Source organism: Xyrauchen texanus, chromosome 40 (assembly GCF_025860055.1).
Source record: "Xyrauchen texanus isolate HMW12.3.18 chromosome 40, RBS_HiC_50CHRs, whole genome shotgun sequence".
Lineage (NCBI taxonomy): Eukaryota > Metazoa > Chordata > Actinopteri > Cypriniformes > Catostomidae > Xyrauchen > Xyrauchen texanus.
The window spans coordinates 3566534-3587402 of record NC_068315.1 but is presented as its reverse complement, the minus strand read 5'-3'; positions in this window follow the sequence as shown (position 1 = coordinate 3587402).

Here is a 20869-nt window from a genome sequence, read left to right as displayed (position 1 = left end):
ACCTGCAACCCATTTTAATATTGTCTTTAGTGTTGTGTTTAGTAACTTTTTATTACTTACTAGTACCTAAAGTTTCTTAATTAGATAGGTGAGTGGCTAAATAGTGATATACTATGCGAATTGGCTTGATATTTTTTATCTAATGCAATTTGAACATTTTAAGTTTGGTTTCAGTGTCCAGTAACGGTTTGGGGGCCATTGTAGGCTCTTCTAGTTTGCCTATTCTAATGCTTTTTCAAATACGCTTAAAATGCACAATATTATCCTGTGTTTTCCAGATTTATTGTGCTGCTAATGATATAAATATGGTATACTACAGTACACATGTTGGTGCAATATTGTGCCTTTGTGCTGATTTAATCTATAGACTTTAAACCTGTATCACAAGGATCTTAGAATCCTCTAGATGGCTTTGCAGTTAAGTTTGCTCTTGCATGGATTTGCATGTCTCCACGGCTCTTCCAATGGGGAGGCCAGATAAGTAACTGTTCTCCATGCGTTTGTCACATGATTAACCTACATGCGAAACTAACAACGGCATGATGTGGCTTTGCATTCATCTGCATGTCCTCCCCACTCACTGCCTACTTAACTTGTAAATTTCGCTGAACTGTAACCTGCTGTCTTATGGCCGTTGATTCTACACGTCCCTGCAGATGGGCTGTCATCAGAGAAATGTGTGTGGTTGGGACTGAGTGTGCAGCTCCACACTCCATGTAATTGTGCGAAGAAGTGTGTGGAATTCGGAGGGAGTTCTTCCTCTGACTGATGATGCGTTTCCTGTCCTCCCAATTTCTCATTTTTCACCACATAAGAAGGCAAGACCACATGAACAAGATTTCTACATTATTCGACCAGGCAGATGGTGACACATTGGGGTGAATTCTCTAAAAAGTCCAATCCGGTCTCATGACAAGCTTTAGTAATTGGTACGAGATGGTGAAAGTTTTTTTCTTCTTCTTCTTCTTCTTCTTCTTCTTCTTCTTCTTTTCCCAAAGAGAATGTAAATGAACCATTGAATAATGTTATTATGTATTATCGAAGTTTAACCACTACACCAAACCCTTAACCTAAATAAAGTGTTGGATAAAGGCTAGATATAATGTGATGGCTGCATTTTATTGATTTGAATTTCTGTTTGTGATTATTTTGCATGTGGGAATAAAGGTTGCATGATTTTGTGTCAACTCGCATACTTTCTTACGATTTCACAATCCAAATAGTCGCAGGTTGTCACAAGACTATGTTGAAACAGTCGTGACACTTTTGCAAGCACTATTTCAACATAAAAACCATAAAAAAGTAAATGATAAAATCTAGATTTCTGGAAAATAAATGGATGTTTTGTTTTAGTTGTTATTTTTAATGAATTAATCAAAACTGTCCACAAATCGATCCAAATTATTTATTGATATACTGGTCTGATTCAAAATGATTTTTAAAAATCACAAATGAAAAATGAACAAGTCATCAAACTTTGTTAAAATGGGTGGGAACCCTGACCTATGTATTTGGGTTGCTGATATAACTGGTCCATAGACTTTCTACTTTTATCAACATCACTATTTTAGGTCAGAAATTCTACAAAAGTATACAAACAGTGTATTAGGTCCTATGACTGGTCACCACGTCCTTTACATTTTCCGCCATTTTTAAATTACCTTTTTGACATTGCTAGTTCGTTTTAAATGCAGTGTGACTTTTTGAAGTAAACATATGCCATGCTTTCTCAATTAATACGAGGTCATATAAGCTGCATGCGTAATATTTATAAAATAATTTGCTTTAATATGGAGAATTTTAGTTATAGATTCAATGTGTCACGCTGCAGGACGTGTCAACTTTCAAAAAGGTTTTTACTGCAATGTCAACTAGCCATTTACATAAAGTCATTGTCATTCTTTTTATTGCAAACCAAACTAATAAAAAAAAAAAAATATATATATATATATATATATATATATATATATATATATATATATATATATATATCTATATATATATAGATTACGCTTTATGCACGTAAGTCAGCAGTGTTTACTTGGCACAATTAATCTTGCACTCAAACCAAAACATATTTCAAATAAATGTTTGTGTAAATATTCTATTCATTTTGAGCATGTTTGTGTTGTTACTTGATTTGCGTTGCTCCATTAGTGAATTGTGCACAAACACAATGCAAAGAGTGCATGCAAATATGCAACACTAGGTATAAGCGACACCACTTATTTTCTTATAAAACCGAAACCAATCATTACCAAGTCCAGTGTTGCCGATTCCACTGTACTGATACCTCTTATTTACATTTATGCATTTGGCAGACACTTTCATCCAAAGCGACATACAGTGCACTTATTACAGGGACAATCCCCCCAGAGCAACCTGGAGTTAAGTGCCTTGCTCAAGGACACAATGGTGGTGGCTCGTGGGGTTCGAACCAGTGACCTTCTGATTAACAGCCCTGTGCTTTAGCCACTACGCCACCACCACTCTTATAAACGCGTTGTGACTGAGCGTTGTCAGTGACTGCTTGCGTCTTTGGGTGAGTTCCCCGCTATGTTTGTGAAATACAGTATTGCACGTTGTGCTTTTAGTGCACCACAATCTGAATCTACTTGATAAATAGTAAATTAATAGAAACACTAAAAATCACACATATGTGCTGGTTAATCATGTTTAATAAGGCTACTGAATCCTGACAGGCATGTCACTTTTTTCTTATTTAACACTTCCACTGTTCACACTAAGTGCTGGCGTAAAAGAGTTTCAACTGTTTTCGAATATAATTGCAATTAAGGGGTGTTCACAGCAGAACCTTGCGGCGTTTAACCTCAAAAAGACTTCCTCCACAATAATCAGCTTTTTAACAGCTAATGGCTGCGTTGTAAGTTCACACAGAGCAGGCAGGGCTGTGAACAGTCCTGTTCATTAGCAATACCAACCACTTGGATTCCATCTACGACTTAATAAGACCAGCGCTCAGGTTAGAGACATTTAGGTGACAGATTAACTTTAGTTCTTGTTATCACATCTGATCTACATGGCAAACTTGTCACAATTAGTTCTTTCTGTGATTTGCATGGATCATCTTTTAATAAAACAACCGTTCAACCACTTCCCTACTTAAAGGGATACTGTACATAAGAGGGAGATGAAGATGGCAGAATTTCCTTTTTTTGGATGAACTAATCCTTTAAAGTTAACTCTGTTTGCTTATTGTGAATGATTCATTGGTGCATGTTACTCCAAACAAGGAAAATAAAACTGTGTCTTATAATGTGTCATAAAATGTTGCTTTGCATCTGAAATGACCTTCCATTTGGTTGGCATCCCCAAGCTAGTGATGGGTAGTGATGGGACGATATGGCTATCTCACGATTCGGTTCCATATATGATATGAGGTTCACAATTTGATATAATCTTGATTTGATATAATAACACAATTTACATTTTTATCTCATATTTATTTTGCACAAAATGCAACTATAATTCTATCATCAAAGTAAAGTTCTTTAATACACAATATACATACATTTCTCTATTAGAAAATATCACAAACAAATTTGCCTTCAAAAATATTGGGCCACATTCAGGCTGATCAGGTGCAGAACAAGCAACATAACTGAAAGCACCTGTCCTGAAAAAGTATATGAAAATCTATATTTCATTATTTGTATTTTTATCTTGTAATTTGCCATCATTGTAATAATCATATTTTAACTTTTTAAAGTTTAAAAAATTCTAAATTCTAACAATTAATGTTATATCATAAAATTGTATACATATTAATTAAATGAGCTATCAGTGTTTAAAATGATGTGGACAATTTATAAGTAATAAAATTGATGTTTACATTCATTTGCATTATAAGCATTAAAAAGCCTACTGTCACTTTAAGAGTTCAACATGGGTCTGGCTGACTTGCACAGGTGTTCCTGTGCATTCATTAAAGGTACACTCAGTCATTTTTTTTAAGTATCATCATTTTGCATCATTCAAACACAGTAGTTTTCATTTACCAATGCCATTATACAAATTTACTATGCACAGTAAACCAGTTTCATTTAATCCATGAATGAATGTGTCCAATAACATGGCAGTTACTGAGTTTAAGTGTGTAGTATTCAAATGGTCATGTGATGCTAACATGGCTGCCCCCGTGAGATGCCCCGGCCCAATGTAAAGAGCTTTTATAAGGTCACTGATATAACCAAACTCTTTGTATTATACAAATGTTTCAAAATTAATGTTCATTTCTATAGGAGTAAACTTTTTATGTAAAATATAACTAAAATTCTGAGTGCACCTTTAAGGAGAGAGTTTTTAGCACTTTCCTATTATTTGTAATTAAAATAATTACTATAATTAAATAATAATAATATAATAAAAAATATAATTATTATTTAATAATTAGTTGACATATAATTTGCATCTTTGTATGATCACAGTTTTTGTTGTATTACACATTTTTCCAACCGGGTCTCATAGAATCACTTTACCTATTTTTCTTAAAAACTAGCGCATGACTTCTAAGACGATTAATTTTAATGTTTGTGTTAAATAACCAACTACATTTACAAGCTTATTCAATCACGATCAAATTGCTAACAGCTCCACTGATAGAGTGTTGCACTTGCGATGCGAACCACCGGGGTACAAGTCCTGAACAACATGTGAGCCAAAAGTGTCATAGAAACACAACAATATGACGTGGTTGCTTCAGTAATTGTGTGTGGAGGTAGGGGGCGGGGCCGGGTCGGAATATTGCGCGCCCGGTCCCCAATCGGCCTGATGAGGCGCGCAAGGCATAAAGGCGGCCGGTGACGATGGTTCGAGAGAGAGAGAATTACGTGTATGTCCGTCATGTGTGTGTTTATGTGTTTGTGCTTTTGGTTTAAGTTGAATTAAATATTATTTATATTGACAAGCCGGTTCCCGCCTCCTCCTTGCCCATCCTTAACCCTTATATTGGTGTTGAAAGCCCGGGAAGGAGGAGGGATGCCCGTTGCAGAGTCCTCGACACTGCCGTCCACCCAGGGGAGCGCCGCTGCCATCTGCCGGGTGATGGAGTATCCCGACCGCCCGGATGCGGGGAACGGCCGCTGTCCGCTGGGCAAGTGGGGACTGGATACCCCGACCGCCTGGAGCGAGGGAGCCGCTGCCGGGGGCGGAGGAGTGCCCTGCTGTTGGTTAGGTTTATTTTTCATGTTTAGGGCTGGGTGGTAGCTTTTTTTTTGTTTTGTTTTTAACCTGAAAAACCTCATCTGCTTGGAGGAAAATATAACTTTTTCTTTTAGCGCCACCTAGAGGACAATTCACCTCGGAACTGTCGTAATTACTGTAATAAACCATGTAATATAGTTTTGCACAAATGTTGTTTTTCTTTTATTTATTTCACGTGATAAGGCTCGCAAAAAGGGTCAATTCTGATTTCATATTGACTTTAAACAAAACATTGGTGTTTTAGTACAGTTCAAACGAACTGAACAATAACTCTCATTAAATAAAAACAGACAGGAGCCTCTTTGGATCAAAACAATGCACAGATTTGCACATGCATATAAAGGGATTTTACAAGACTTCAAGTTAAGATGTGCATAGCAAGTCTTAAGCAATTACGAACTAATTGTTCCTCCTAATTGCCTTTCGGAGGACTTCGGAATTCCATAGAACGTTCCCAACACAATGTTATGACAGCTCAGAACGAACAAGCCGAGAGAGTTTTAAGTGTTCTCGTGCGCTGCTTTTTAATCTGAGCCCGGCAGATGAGAGGCTCAGTAATTGCTATATATTGCTCTTTGTTTCAAGGACCTTTGATGATCCCAAAGCCATGCCTTTATCAGAAGACAAAGTAATTAGAAGGGAAAATGAAGGCAGGGAGGTGGGGGAGAGGACGAGGGTCTTGTCTTCTGATAAGCAGACTTCTCACCCTCCATGTACACTCTGATTATTTTTATAGGCTCTTCGCCTGTCTGTTTGTTTCACAGTGCAAATGAAGATTCAAACGTGCAGTGAGCATGTTGTTGTGTTTGCACTGTTTAATAAGGATAATAAAACAAGGTGATAATGGGTCAGGTTTGATGGGAAAACCACTTGTGACATGCTGGCAGTTTATTCATGCAGAAATATGCTTGGTATTCAAAGAGGAACTGCCAAATACAACACTAGTCCAATGTTTGGACACCTACACATTCTTTATTTATACCGTTTTTTTTTTCTTTTTCTTTTTTGAAGACTTGTAGTAAAGTCATGAAAACTACTAAACACAGTTCAAGATATGGGAATTATGTACAAATAAATAAATAAATCAGTGGCAGATGGGGGGAGTTATTACAGTATTTTGCATTTTGGTGAAGCTGGTGACACTGAAATTACATCCTTCACTATGAAATAAATGTTTTAGTTTTGTTTCTTCAACTTTGGGCACTTTAAGGACAGTGAATATTTACAGAATGAAAAGACGTTTCACACTCTCACTAATTAAAACAAACCACAAAAAAAGCATATTAACAATGTGCAACAGAGTTTGTAAAATAATCACAACATTTTAAGTATCCTTAATACAATTAAATAATATTTTCACACTTTTTGCAAAATTTGGCAAAATTATAGCTTGTTTGGAAATTACGCCCATTAAAAATATTCTACTCGCAAGGGATATTTACCTTGGTTTTATTTGTATTTAGTTTTCTAGAAACATCACTAGTCCCAGATTTAGTCACTGACACTTTTGTCCACTTGGTTAACAAGTACACTAGTTTGAAAAAAAAAATATATAATAAAAATAAATAAAAAAAATGTAATTATAGGGGACATGTTTTTTGGTTGGAAATTAAGCCACAACAGTCATATTTTTGGAAAAAAATATAGATTTTATTTTCACATAATAAATAATAAATACATTATTTATTGGTTTATATTTATTTCCTCTTTGTTTAGATTATCACAGTTTTAAACAATTATTAACGTGTATTTTTATAATGGATTTCTTGCAGGTAAATATTGAAAGCAAGGCTAAAACATCAAATTATATATATAAAAGGCATTTTAAATGTACAAAAATAAATTACGAAGGCCTGGTAAAATAGTTTCCTTCAGTTTTAATATAACCTTATATAAAAAAAAAATAATTAAAACCTTTTTTTTTTTTTTTTTTTTTTTAAAGTTGTTCAATTTAATATAACTCAAACCCTGGGACATGAAAGTGCCCGAAGTTGAAGAAACACCCATATACAAGTTGTATTTTTCTACAAAAATATGTTCAAACATTTAAGCATAAAGCTTTTGTTTATATAGGGTTTTTTTATTTTATTGAATTTTTTCAAGATCATGGTAAACACTAATAAAAACATTCATTCCAACCTTTTGACAGGATCTGTGTATAACACTTGCACAAAGGTGTATAACACAAAGCACATATGGAGTATTTATATATATAAAAAAAATATATATATATATATATATATATCTTGTATTTTTTTTACAACATTTCTTGTAGAATATCTTCCTCTATTTCCTTTTCCTGCTGTGGAGCTCAGGGTTATAAACACACACATGGTGGGAGAGTTTGAGTTCAGGATCAAGTTCGCAGGGGGATGAAACTGATCCAGGATATTCCAGCCAAAAGGATGTGTCTCGTTTAACAGGGAATTTCCTCCTCCATGGAGCGCAAGGAAGAGAGTGAGAGGGATTTGATATGTGGGATGTATAGGGTAAACCAGGATGCTGAGCCAGAGGGGGTTATTTGGAAATCATTTTAGTCCTATATAGAAATACTAAGATAATAGGTATGTGGGGGCCTGGGTAGCTCAGCGAGTATTGACACTGACTACCCCCCCCTGGAGTTGCGAGTTCGAATCCAGGGTGTGTTGAGTGAATCCAGCCAGGTCTCCAAAGCAACCAAATTGGCCCGGTTGCTAGGGAGGGTAGAGTCACATGGGGTAACCCCCTCGTGGTCGTGATGTAGTGGTTCTCGCTCTCAATGGGGCGTGTGGTAAGTTGTGAGTGGATCGCAGAGAGTAGCATGAGTCTCCACATGCTGTGTGTCTCCGCGGTGTCATGCACAACGAGTCACGTGATAAGATGCGCAGATTGACAGTCTCAGAAGCGGAGGCAACTGAGACTCATCCTCCACCACCCGGTTTGAGGTGAGTAATCGCGCCACCACGAGGACCTACTAAGTAGTGGGAATTAGGCATTCCAAATTGGGAGAAAAGAATGAAAAATAAGATAAAAGATATGTTTAAAACTGAGACAGAAATTATTTAGACACTTTCTGGTGGTCAATTGCTATTGAAGGTAGATTACAGTTTGTTAGGTCAAGCATCATTTATATGCAGATGCCACATTGTTTAATATTTTGCAATGCCTTTCAGACATTTCAAAGTGTCCAAATACATTTTTCATCAAGACTGATCCATACATTAGTAAGTGAAACTGTTCTGCACACTGAGAATGTGCTTTGGTCCAATGACAAATTTGTTATGGATCTATATGCTAAGCTTTATTGTGTGTTATTGTGTATCATCCATGAGGGAACACTGACCTTTTCTTATACACATAAATGGATTGAAATATTGAGTTTATAGGTTTGCTAATTCACTTATGTTATTTTATTTATTTTCAATTGGTGGAACAATATTTCAGGCAAATGGTAAAATTCAAGGATTTTGGTAGTATGAAACATTTTATATGGTGGTAACAGTATAAATCACCAAGGCTGGAAATTCAACAAAGGAATATTAAATAACCATGTGATAATGCCTATTTTGGATTATTCAGTTAATTAAATAGTTTCTAATTCTACATTTTATTTGAATATTTACTTCATATTTAATATTACCAATTTTGTATTTTTTTTGGGGGGGGGGGGGTCCCCTTTTTCACCCGATTTGGAATGCCCATTTACCAATGCACTTTTAAGTCCTCGTGGTGGTGTAGGGACTTGCCTCAATCCGGGTGGCGGAGGACGAATCTCAGTTGCCTCCGCTTCTGAGACCATCAACCCATGCATCTAATCATGTGGCTTGTTGAGCGCGTTGCAAAGGAGACATAGCACGTGTAGAGGATTCACGCCATTCATCACGCACCCCGCCGAGAACGAACCACATTATAGCGACCACGAGGAGCTTACCCCATGTGACTCCACCCTCACTAGCAACCAGGCCAATTAGGTTGCTTAGGAGACCTAGCTGGAGTCACTCAGCATGTCCTGGGATTCAAACTAGTGAACTCCAGGGGTGGTAGCCAGCATCTTTACCACGGAGCTACCCAGGCCCCCTTACTTTTATTTACACAAAACAAAATATGAGATTATTCATAACAAATTAATAATTCTGGCATCAGCACTAAAACAGACTGATGTTTTGTAACACTTGAGTTATGAAAAATTTTTCTTTTTTTTTTTTCTTAAAGTTCTGACTCTAAATTGCTATTGGATGAGCCACATTGCAAGTTTTGTGTAAAATAGTCCATATGCGCACCTGTGACCGTACATACAGTAAGTTCAATTCTATATGAATCGCATCAAGTTGCAAAATTTCTCGACAACCGTAAACAATGTATGCTCTGCTTTGAGTTCTGTTCCTTTCTACTGTTTTTCAAATTATGTTTCTATGTAAACATGCTAGTTGGACATTGTTGACCATCTGTGCCTCACTGTTTTTAAGTCAAGTTAAAAAAAGTGTATCTTTTAAACATGTTTGTTGAGACACTTGCATTCTGTTCTGTTCCATCACACTGTGTCTAGTTGGTTTTAATGTTAGAAAGAGTGCTGTTTGAACGCTCCCTTGAATAACAAGTTTTTTATTGTCTTTTTTGGGACACGTCCCACTCTGTAGTTTTGCATAACTCCATGCATCTTTGTCCTTTACATGTGTAAATAACACATGTAAAAACTCGCTGATGACTGACATTTCTGACATTGCACAGCACAGTATACATGCATACTGCCTTGGCCAAAGAATAATGAAATAGTGCATTTTGTGTAATTATGTGTGAAACTGTCCTGAAATTAAAATGATTTCAGGGTAGATTGTGAACAATTGAGTACCTTGCTATAGGGACTAAACTGCTGGACCCATGGGACAATAAAACCCACAAGAGAGAGTGTGTGTGTGTGTGTGTGTGTGTGTGTGTGTGTGTGTGTGTGTGTGTGTGTGAGCGTGTATTTATCACTTTGTGGGTACCAAATGTCCCCATAAGGATAGTAAAACCCGAAATTTTTGACCTTGTGGGGACATTTTGTCGGTCCCCATGAGGAAAACAGCTTATAAATCATACTAAATTATGTTTTTTGAAAATGTAAAAATGCAGAAAGTTTTCTGTGAGGGTTAGGTTTAGGGGTAGGGTTAGGTTTAGGGGATAGAATATAAAGTTTGTACAGTATAAAAACCATTATGTCTATGGAAAGTCCCCATAAAACATGGAAACACAACATGTGTGTGTGTGTGTGTGTGTGTGTGTGTGTGTGTGTGTGTGTGTGTGAGTGATGTATGGAGAGGAAACCAGACCGCACATCACTCTGTCACCACAAATGGGACATGTGTAGGAGGTACACTCTTTCTTGAGCACATTTTGGTTTTAAACAACACACTGTGGTTTCCTTGTGTTTTTGTTGGAATAAATCTTAGAGCTTTTGGTGTATAACAACTATCAAGCATTAAAACTCTACGAAGTTACATTTTTGTTTTTTTTACCCTCTCAAGAGTAATAAAGTATTAATATTTTCAAACATGCCAATATAATCCAGCATTCAATAGCTAATTCGATCAGCCCAAAGCGACTCCCTGCGAATCTGAGGTCACAAACCTATGCAATTTGTGAATTTGATTGACGGTTGTGCGGCTCACTGATGAGATTTCCAGAAGTTTCTCTCGCTCGTGGTGATTTTACTGAGGTATGTGATTTGTTGGCGGCCTCGCGGGACAAATTTGAACACAGAACCACTGAAGAAAAAAGTTTTGTTACGGTTGGTTCATTCAACATATTGTTGTACTTAATGCAAGGGTAAAAAATGGTCACTCTTGTTTATCTAAGATTAATCGGTGAGAAGGTTGCATATAACTGCGTAGAAACAGATGATGAATCTGGCCGATTGTTCATGTCTAATGGCGCAGAAATGATGTGACACTGTAAAAACTCAACGTTCTGACAATTACGCCAAGCCTGGTCACAGTCAACTTCGATTTACACTGAAATATGTGGATTATTTCAAACCGCCATTCTTACTGGGTGAGGTACTAAATGATGAGGGCTTTTTTTGATAGTCGCGTTCATTACATGCAGCTGCTTTCAATCTATTGACATAAGGAGGAAATAAAAGAGCTAAAAGCCCCATAGTTTCACTTGTATAAACCTGATGCAGTATTGCTCTGACCACCTGCATATTTTTCCCCCAACCTCATTAGTGTATTCCTCCCAGACTGTGGGTCTATCAGTACTTTAGTGCGTACCATGTAATTTGAGTGAGCACCGGATAATAAAATTATATGAAATGAAATTACATACATGAGGAAGAAAAAAAATACAGGCTGAACTTTGTTTGACCGTTACCTTCTCTTGACTGTAGATTTACAAGTCTGGTTCAGGTGGGCGTAGAGATAAAATAAAAGCCTGCACTGCATTATGGGTTTTTTGTTTTTTTTTGCACTGTGGACTACTAGAAAGTGTAAACTATTTCCACACTCTCGCTATTTTATTTTAAATGTCTACTAATAATGTCCAACCATGTATGTACATGCATCACAGGAGATTTCTGTCATTTTATTTATTTTTTTATTTATCTGAAAGCCGTGGGTATTCCAGCCACAATGTCTTATCCAGCACATCTCAAATTCTGTACTGAGTGCAATAGAATTATGTGGTGGAAATGATGGTAATGGAAATGACCATTTTTAAGTTTTTAGAATAAAACAGCCAACTCCTTTGTCCTGCTGAAGCAAAATACATAGCAAATTGTTTTTTATTTATCCTAAATACACAATGAAATAATATTTTCACACTTTTTGTACAATTTAGCAAAATTACAGCTTGATGGCTAATGACGGACAAAAAATAAATATTCCGCTCACAAGTGATATTTGCTTGATTTTTTTATTGTTTTCTTGAAAATAAACATCACTTTCATATTTTTTATATAAAAACAAATTTAAAAAAAATTATTATAGGGGCAAAATTGTTTGGTGGAAATGACGCCACAACTGTGGGATAGGCGTATTTTTGTAAAATTAGTTTGTAATAATTTTCAGACAAGAAATATTGAAATGGTTTATTTCACTTTTTTTGGTTTAGATTATTATAGTTTTAAACATGTAATATTTAGTTTTATAATGGATTTTCATAGTTGAATATTGAAATTCTGATGTCAGGAACATGACTAAAACAACAACATTTGCACAAAAAATGCATTCGTCAAAAATTGTATGAAGGCCTAGAAAAATGGTCCAATTCAGTTTAGGCCAAGGCTGGACTGGTAATCTGGCTTTCCGGGCATTTTCCCAGTGAGCCGACGCACTTTGGGGCCGATCAGGGGCGGACTGGCCATCGGGAGAACTGAGCGGGCCGGTGGGTCGGCAGCAAACATGCGGGGAAACAAATGGTCCGCGACAAGCAATAAAGAGCCACCGAAATATGCAGAACGGACCACAAAACGGCGGCACGATATGCAGAAAAGGACAGCGAAGAATTTTTTTCAAATGTATCCACTTAGGATAAAAATGCCATATCAGTTTGGACAGAAGACCAAAACTTAGAAATAAGATACTGTTCCAAACAAAACTTATTAGCATGGACGTAGCCTTAGTGACCAAATGTTTTTTTTTTTTATAAAACAGATATGAAAGTGCCTGATGATAAAGAAACCCATACATATATATATATATATATATATATACAGTATATAGATGAACTACATGAAAAATATGACCACTCCTCTGTATGATCACTTTCATCTTCCTTGTTATATATCTATGAGTCTGGTTTAAGTGGGAGTACAAAGAAAAAGCCCCCCCATCTTGACCAATGTGAGCTGTTACCATGTGACTCCTGTTGAGACTCTATGAGCTTGCCATCTTAAAAGCGTTTTAAATTTGGACTTTCATAATTAGCAGACACTTCTTACAGCTCGTCATCTGTGGTGGTCCCCTGGGGAGCTCTCATCTAATGGAGAGTGGCTCTTCCATCTGACGCCGTGTCGCTTCGAGTGCCATGCCACACCCCCATGCGCGGGCCACTGCTGTTGTATACCACCATGCCTTGGCACACGTTAGTTTGTTACCCTTAACCACACAGGAACAGTAACTGGCATGCACAAAATTCATCGCAGCCCTCAGGCATTATGGGCCCATAATTCTGTGCTAGCCCGAAGTGTGCTTTAACTTTGTCACATGCTAGCATGATTGAAGGTTATTAGTGCTCTAGTGTTGCTCTCAGACCGCCCACAGTCCGTTCACTGACCATCTAAAGCATGTATGACACACAAAACTACAAAGCACTTGTGGAAATTGCAAGCTCCTATCAGATTACCTGGGAGTGAGGATGCAAATGTTTTTTTTGTTTGTTTTTTAGCAGTTTACCTAGAATCAGTGTTAACAACCCTTAAAAAAAACAGCTTTAATGTGGTTAGCTGGTCTGTTTTGATGATTTTAGAGGGGATTTGAGCACATAACCATGCTGACCAACCTGCTAAACACTGGCAATGCCAGCCTTTGAGGCCAGCTAGACCAGCTTAAACCAGCAAACTACATTTTTTAACACTGCAAAGTACCTTGCTGCTATTTGAATGAGTTGTCGCTTTGTAGATAGCAGGCCTGCTTTTGTTGTTTGTTTTGTCTGATAAACTCACCCTTGAACCACATGTTAAAACAAACTTAACTGGTTGGTTGTTTTACATGTCTAATTGGGCAGTTCTTGGCCAGAATAAGATGCAAAGTCGACCAGACTTTATCCAGAAAGCCTTCAGATGATACAACGCTAGTATGCTAGCATGAAGGGCTTGATTGTGTCTGCTGTAAAGCAGGTAATCCTTCTGTCAAATCATTTCACAGCTTAGTTACAAGCAAGCTTTGATGGACAAGCATTTGTGCCTCAGTACATTAGAGTAACAAAATAACTACACAAGATATTTATATAGAGAGCCTAAGAACTGTTCAATGGCTAGACCTAGCGTAGCAGAGCGCTAAAACTCAACACAGCTTCAGAAGCATTGACTTGTGTTTAAACCCTGCTAGAAAAAGTTGGTTTTGCTGGATTCAGCTGGTCAGCACAGGTAAGGCTGGACTAGTTTACACTTCTGAGACCAGCTGGCTGACCAGCTAAAAACACCTTGGTCAAGTTGGGAAACCAACCAAGACCAGAGAACCAACTTTGGCTGGTATTAGCAAGTCTTTTCAACAGGGAACTCTCTTTGATGGGTTTATTTAATTCCGAGCTCAGCCGAGGGGTGAGAACATGATATATAGGTGTTGGGAAGTTATTGCTGCATTTTTTATTTATTTTTTATGGTCTCTACTATCACAGTGACAAAAAGGTATACTTCATACCCTCTCACAGTTGACATGTGTGACATCTGGTTTTCACTTAGGCCTGCAGGAAAGATACCTTGGGAAATATGATGTCCAATATGGGAACTGGAGCTAATCTAAGCCAGCGGTACACAAATCATCTCTCACTCTCAGGCAAAAGAGAGTACTGCTTTCCAGACCTTCAGTGCATCTGTAAACAAATCCTAGTATTAATGGGTATGGAAATGAATCATCCATTTCCACTGGCCTGTCGCCCTGCTCATGACAACAACATGATTTCTCTTCAGGCCTTTAAGTGGGATCTGCTCAGGCAGAGCAAGAAAAAATGTGGCACTTCTAAGATCTACACACCATAAAATATGACTGCACAAAGCTTCTATGGGCATGGCAGTTCAGCCAAAGAAACAGACATGCTCAAGCTTCTGTTATTCATTGCAAATTGCCATAGTTTGTTTTAAAGAAATCCTAGTTGCCTCTAACGAAAATATCTGAAGTAACTGACCTTCAGAATTGTCTTCTTAAATTCCAAAAGATTATTGCATAATATCAATATATGTATTATGTTTCGGTCTGGTAAATGTTTCACTTTATGGCCTAAGACCCCCACCTACCACATCAGGTGCTGGTGCCACTATCTGTAGAACTTGGGTGGCACCATTTCCAATGCTCTCATATGTCAGTCTGGAGCCCTGGCTGGGTAACATGGCTGGGTTTAGTGGTGCTGGGAGGGCATTGCTTCCTTAGATTTGCCTCGAGCTTCCCCCAACTTCTGATGCCCCCAGCTTGACTGACAGCAAAATAATCAAAGGGCACACCAGCTCCTGAACTGATGCCGAAAAGTCCAACATTGCCCCAAAGATCAGATCTGCCATGCAATGGCCAAAATATGTTACCTGGTAGATATAGTTGCATGAATAACAATGGAAAGGACTTTTTAATGTTATTTACACAAATAAACATGGAGTAATGCAAAAATACAGAGTGTGACTAGTTCCAAACATGTGAAGATGAGGAAGAACTTGCTATTAATAGTTGTTGGCCACAATGCGAAACAGTTTGTGGTGTTTGCGTTCACCTAGCAATACATCAGTTTGACACGTTATAGAATTGAACATATGTGTGGTCTTATGGTGCACATATCAATCGATTTTGAGCCTAAACTATCCGTTTAACAGTGTGTTCAATTGTTTCGAGTCTTTTGTCTGCAATGTTGGTGATGATATCTGTGAGAAATAGGCCTCAGATGGAACAATGTGACCTTTTTATGCTGATGCTTGCTTATCTGCTTTTATGTTTTCAGCACTGTCTTGAGCACAAAATGTACTTGACAAGAATGTACTTCTGTAAGCGAGAGCAAACAACCCCATATATGGAGGATTGGGGGTTTCGAGGTTGGGGGTGTAACCAGCCTTGTGTGACAAGAACCATATAAACCCCTTAAATGCTTTTAATAAATCGAAGAACTGCTTGCGACATTCTGCGTTCATGGATTTCTTCCCACCGGTGAATTCATCTCCTGATCAAAGAGTGATTGTGAGGAAGACAGAATAAAGCATCCAAATCATATTTTATAATGTTTAGGCCTCCTACCCACAAAAGAAAGGTGTTTCCCTAAAGCAAAAACAGAGTATTTCGAATATGCTCTTTATTACCGAAACTGGATGAGTGTGGATGTGGCCCTATTGCCTTGAAAAAAAAAATACTTAACTTGATAAGCAAATGACCTTCTTAAGTTCACCCTTTTCAATGAAAGTGGTAAAGCTGGGCTGAAAGTATATGTGGAGCGGAGGGGGGCAGAGCCGGGTCGGAATATCGCGCGCCCGATCCCCAATCGGCCTGATGAGGCGCGCGAGGGATAAAGGCGGCCGGTGACGATGGTTTGAGAGAGAGAGAATTACGGGCATGTCCGTCATGTGTTTATGTTTGTGTGTTTTGGTTTTGAGTTTCATTAAATTATCATTTATATTGACAAGCCGGTTCTCGCCTCCTCCTTGCCCATCTTTAACAGTGTTACAGTATAATTCAATTAAGATGTAACAGCAGGAAATTTGATCGATAAGCTAAACTTTGTTTATTAGCAGTGACGATGAACTTTAGCCAATCTCCTAACTTCATTAAGAACTGACTGATATAATGAATCTTCAGCCATATTTCTTCACAATGTACTTCTGGCTTTAAAGTTAATGTCATGCCATAGCATTGAGGCCTGTCAGTAAAGATTGTTTTCTTTCTTTCTTTTTTCCCCTGAATTTGATCTGTTTATTTTGGTGAAAAACAAACATGCTGAACTTTTTTTTTTCTGTCTGTTTTGTTGGGAGAGCTCATGTATATTGGGGGTGGAGTGAATTCCCTGGGGGGTTTTCGCCTCCTCTGTTTCTGCTTATTGTATATTCAAATTTCAGTCAGACGTGCACGGTAATACACATTTAACATCGTGTGACTGACACTTTTGGAAGTTCTTTGTTTTCATGAAAACAAACACATATGCAACACACAAACAGACAAGAACAAAACAGCAATCGGAAAGTAAAGCTGACAGGCTAACATAACAAGTTAAACTAAAGCAAGGTCGTGTGATCCTCTACAAACAAACAAAGAAAGAAAATCATATACAGATGGTAGATGTATGACATTCATGAGCATCTTTATAGCTCTATGATCCAATTCCAATGACCCCTTAATTATTATAATTATTATTATTATTATTATTATTAATGAATGTAGTTATTTATTTAATTTATTTAGGGGGGTTGTTTTTGAAGGATCTTCATGGAGATTTTTGACATACAAAAACACTTTATATTACCATGTCTGTCAAGCTCTGAAATGTGCTACAAAAGTAGTTTATGCAACCTGTGCAATATACAAGATGTTACAATATGATAACATTGTGTCCTGCATTTTCGAACAGGTGTGCCGCACCAATAATTGAGGGGAAGACAATCAGTAAATGTAGTCAATTGGATGACCTTTATGGTGATCTCAGGGACTGTTCACACCGAAAGCGTGTTTGCATTCGTGCTATTTTTCAATTATGTTTCAATGTAAACATATAGTACACCAGACAGACGTGTTTCACATTTATTTAAATTGTTTCAGCATCTCGCATAAGAGCGCTGTGCTTTTGGTCTTGCATAAGAGCTTTTTGTTTTGACAATTGTTTTTCTTGTTGAACATATGCTAGACGGCAGCATCTCACATATAGAGGCTAGACAGACGAGTCTTGCTGATTTAAAAAAAAAATTATTTTACATCTCGCATGTGCATTGTTTTTGTCTTTTGTTTAAAACTTTTTTTAAATCAATGTAAACATACAATAGTCTGACATGTCTGGGTGTTTTGCACTTGAGCGCAGTTTAAAGAAAAAAATATATAGATATATTTTAATTATTTTTCTTTGCAAACATGTTAGATGGAAAAGTTGTATTTATTTATTTATTTTTATTTTTATTTTATGTTTTGCAATTCACACAGGAGTGCCAAATGTTTGGCATCTTATTTTTTTGCTTTTTAATTGTTTTTCTTTTTTCATTTTTTTATATGTAAACGTGTTAGACAGATGAGTTTTGCAGTTTTGTTTTCAAATTTTATATGTTTTTCATTGTAAGTATGTGCTGACTAAACATGTTTCACTATTTCTCAGCATCTTGCACAGCAGCAACATGTTTTTGGAGTAGATTTTTTTGGGGAGCACTTTATATTAAGGTTCTACACATTAACATTAGTATTCATTAGGTGTCATGAACTAACAAAGAACAATATATACACACAAACACACACACACACACACACACACACACACACACACATATATATATATATATATATATATATATATATATATATATATATATATATATATATATACACACACTGGTGGCCAAAAGTTTGGAATAATGTACAAATTTTGCTCTTATGTTAAGAAATTCAACTGATCAAAAAGTATAGTCAGGAAATTACGGATGTAAAGAACAGCACCATTTCTATTTGAAAATAAGTAATTTTTGATCAAATCTATACAGGCTCCATTTCCAGCAGCAGCTCTTTGGTTTATTACATTACGCTTAACGTTGTCTTTGTGTTTGTTTTTGAGTTCTGACAGCGTGCAATAGACTGGCATGTCTTAAGATCAATATTAGGTCAAACATGGCAAAAAAGAAACTTGTCAGTCAATCATTGTTTTGAGGAATGAAGATTATATGTTGTTTGAGATTGCCAAAAAACTGAAGATGTCATACAAAGGTGTAACTACAGTCTTCAAAGACAAAGTACAACTGGCTCTAACAAGGACAGAAAGAGATGTGTAAGACACAGATGCACAACTAAACAAGAGGAGAAGTACATCAGAGTCTCTAGTTTGAGAAATAGACGCCTCACATGTCCTCAGCTGACAGCTTCATTGAATTCTACCCGCTCAACACGTTTTATGTACAACAGTGAAGAGAAGACTAAGGGGTGCCTTATGGGAAGAATTGTAAAGAAAAAGCCACTTTTGAAACAGAAAATCAAAAAGAAAAGGTCTGAGTGGGCAAAGAAACACAGACATTGGACAACAGATAATTGGAAAAGAGTGTTATGGATCTTAAGTAGTTTAAGTTCTGATTTTTAGTTTTTTTTATTGTAAAAGCAATTTTTCATGTTATTGATGTCCTGATATCATGCACTCTGCATTTTGCGTTTTGTTTAGTTTTTTTGCTTAAAAAAACTGTAATTTTTTAATTATTATTTTACATGGTCACTATGCATTGTAACATTTTCTTCTTTAATGTTCCACAGAAGAAGAAACAAAATAACAGCATATGTGTTTGGAACTACATGAGGCTGAATAAATAATGACAACACACATATATATATATATATTTTTTTTTTGTATTAATATTTTATTGTGGTGAACTTCAACTCGATCTAAATTGGGAACCCCAGCAATAATAATACAAAATAAACACCAGTGAAAAACATTGAGTTACACATCTGTGCCGATATAATGGAAAGACTCTGCAAATGTCATTAGAATTCTGATCAGATGCCTAAACATATTTAGGCTGGCTGAGGAGGAGGCTGCCCATAGCAGTTTTATTGATTGGTTGAAGTGGCGAATGCTCAATTTCATACCTTGAGTTATTTCGCATTACCGTCCAGATGGTATTTATCAGGCTATGTAAATTAACAGAGTCAAGCTGATTGCATGTCAAAAATAAGTAGTTAAAGCTTGAAGGCATTTATTTTCCATGTGCTCTAATGGGCACTTCTACTGTTTCTATAGATGAGATTCCTTGTTGAAATTCATGTTTGATAAATTCGAAGGATTTTGGGGTAATTTGGCCATCCAGAGCACCGTTGATCCTTTGAGTGCATAGTCAAACCTTTGGGAGATGAGCATCACATCTGCATATCCGAGCTCAAATATATACTTAGAGTGATTGGTTTAAACATTAAGTTGTTGATCTTGTCCCAGATAGATTTGTCAAAACATCACTCTGCCGGTTTCATTTCCGAACGATGCAACTGATCCTTAAACTGATCCTCTGTCCATTTATTTTTCATAAGGGAGGATAACCAACTAGGTGAGTCTTTACATTTAAATTAATTTGAGAACAAGAGGATAGAAGTGGTGGTCAGTGAACTGGTTGTCACAATAATCACATCGGACAAGCCGTCGCTGGCCCCTAATCCAAGCAGATAACAATGACCACAAATGCATGCTCTGCACAGAGAAACTGGAGCAGACAAATACACGTGTCATGCTAAACCAAACACATTTAGCCCAGAGATCCCACCATTACCGGCAGATCAACATGATAACCCAGTCGCCCTTTAAGACAGTGTTTATTTGACAGATAAGACTGACACGGGAGTTGGCCTTTTAGAAAACGAATCCTCGTGCATTTAAGGGCAGATGGCTGTGTTCAGAATAAAACACTAGAGTAGTACTTACATAAAGGGATCCTACATTTCATCCATTTAGCATTGCCATGCTGCACGCTCTGCTTTATTCACAAGTTTTGCTAAGTAGTGAGGACAGATTTCTCTAGCACACCATATGTAGACAATGACGCTAACAAGTTAATATGGCAAGCATTAAAACATGCTCCATATTATTAAACCCTCTCAGCAACAAGCTTGAGAGCCTAAAAATTAATTGCTAGACTAATCAGAGACAGCACAAATGATTTATAATGTGGCTGAATCGCTGGTAGTTATTTATTTTTGCATGGTATTACACTAACCGCAATGTTTTGCTGAAATTGTTAGTCAGCATCAATGAATGCAATTAGAGTTTAATGGGCTTTAAAGAGAGCATGGAGGGGAAAAAAAAGAAAAAAATGCAGATGAGAGAGACATGGGGA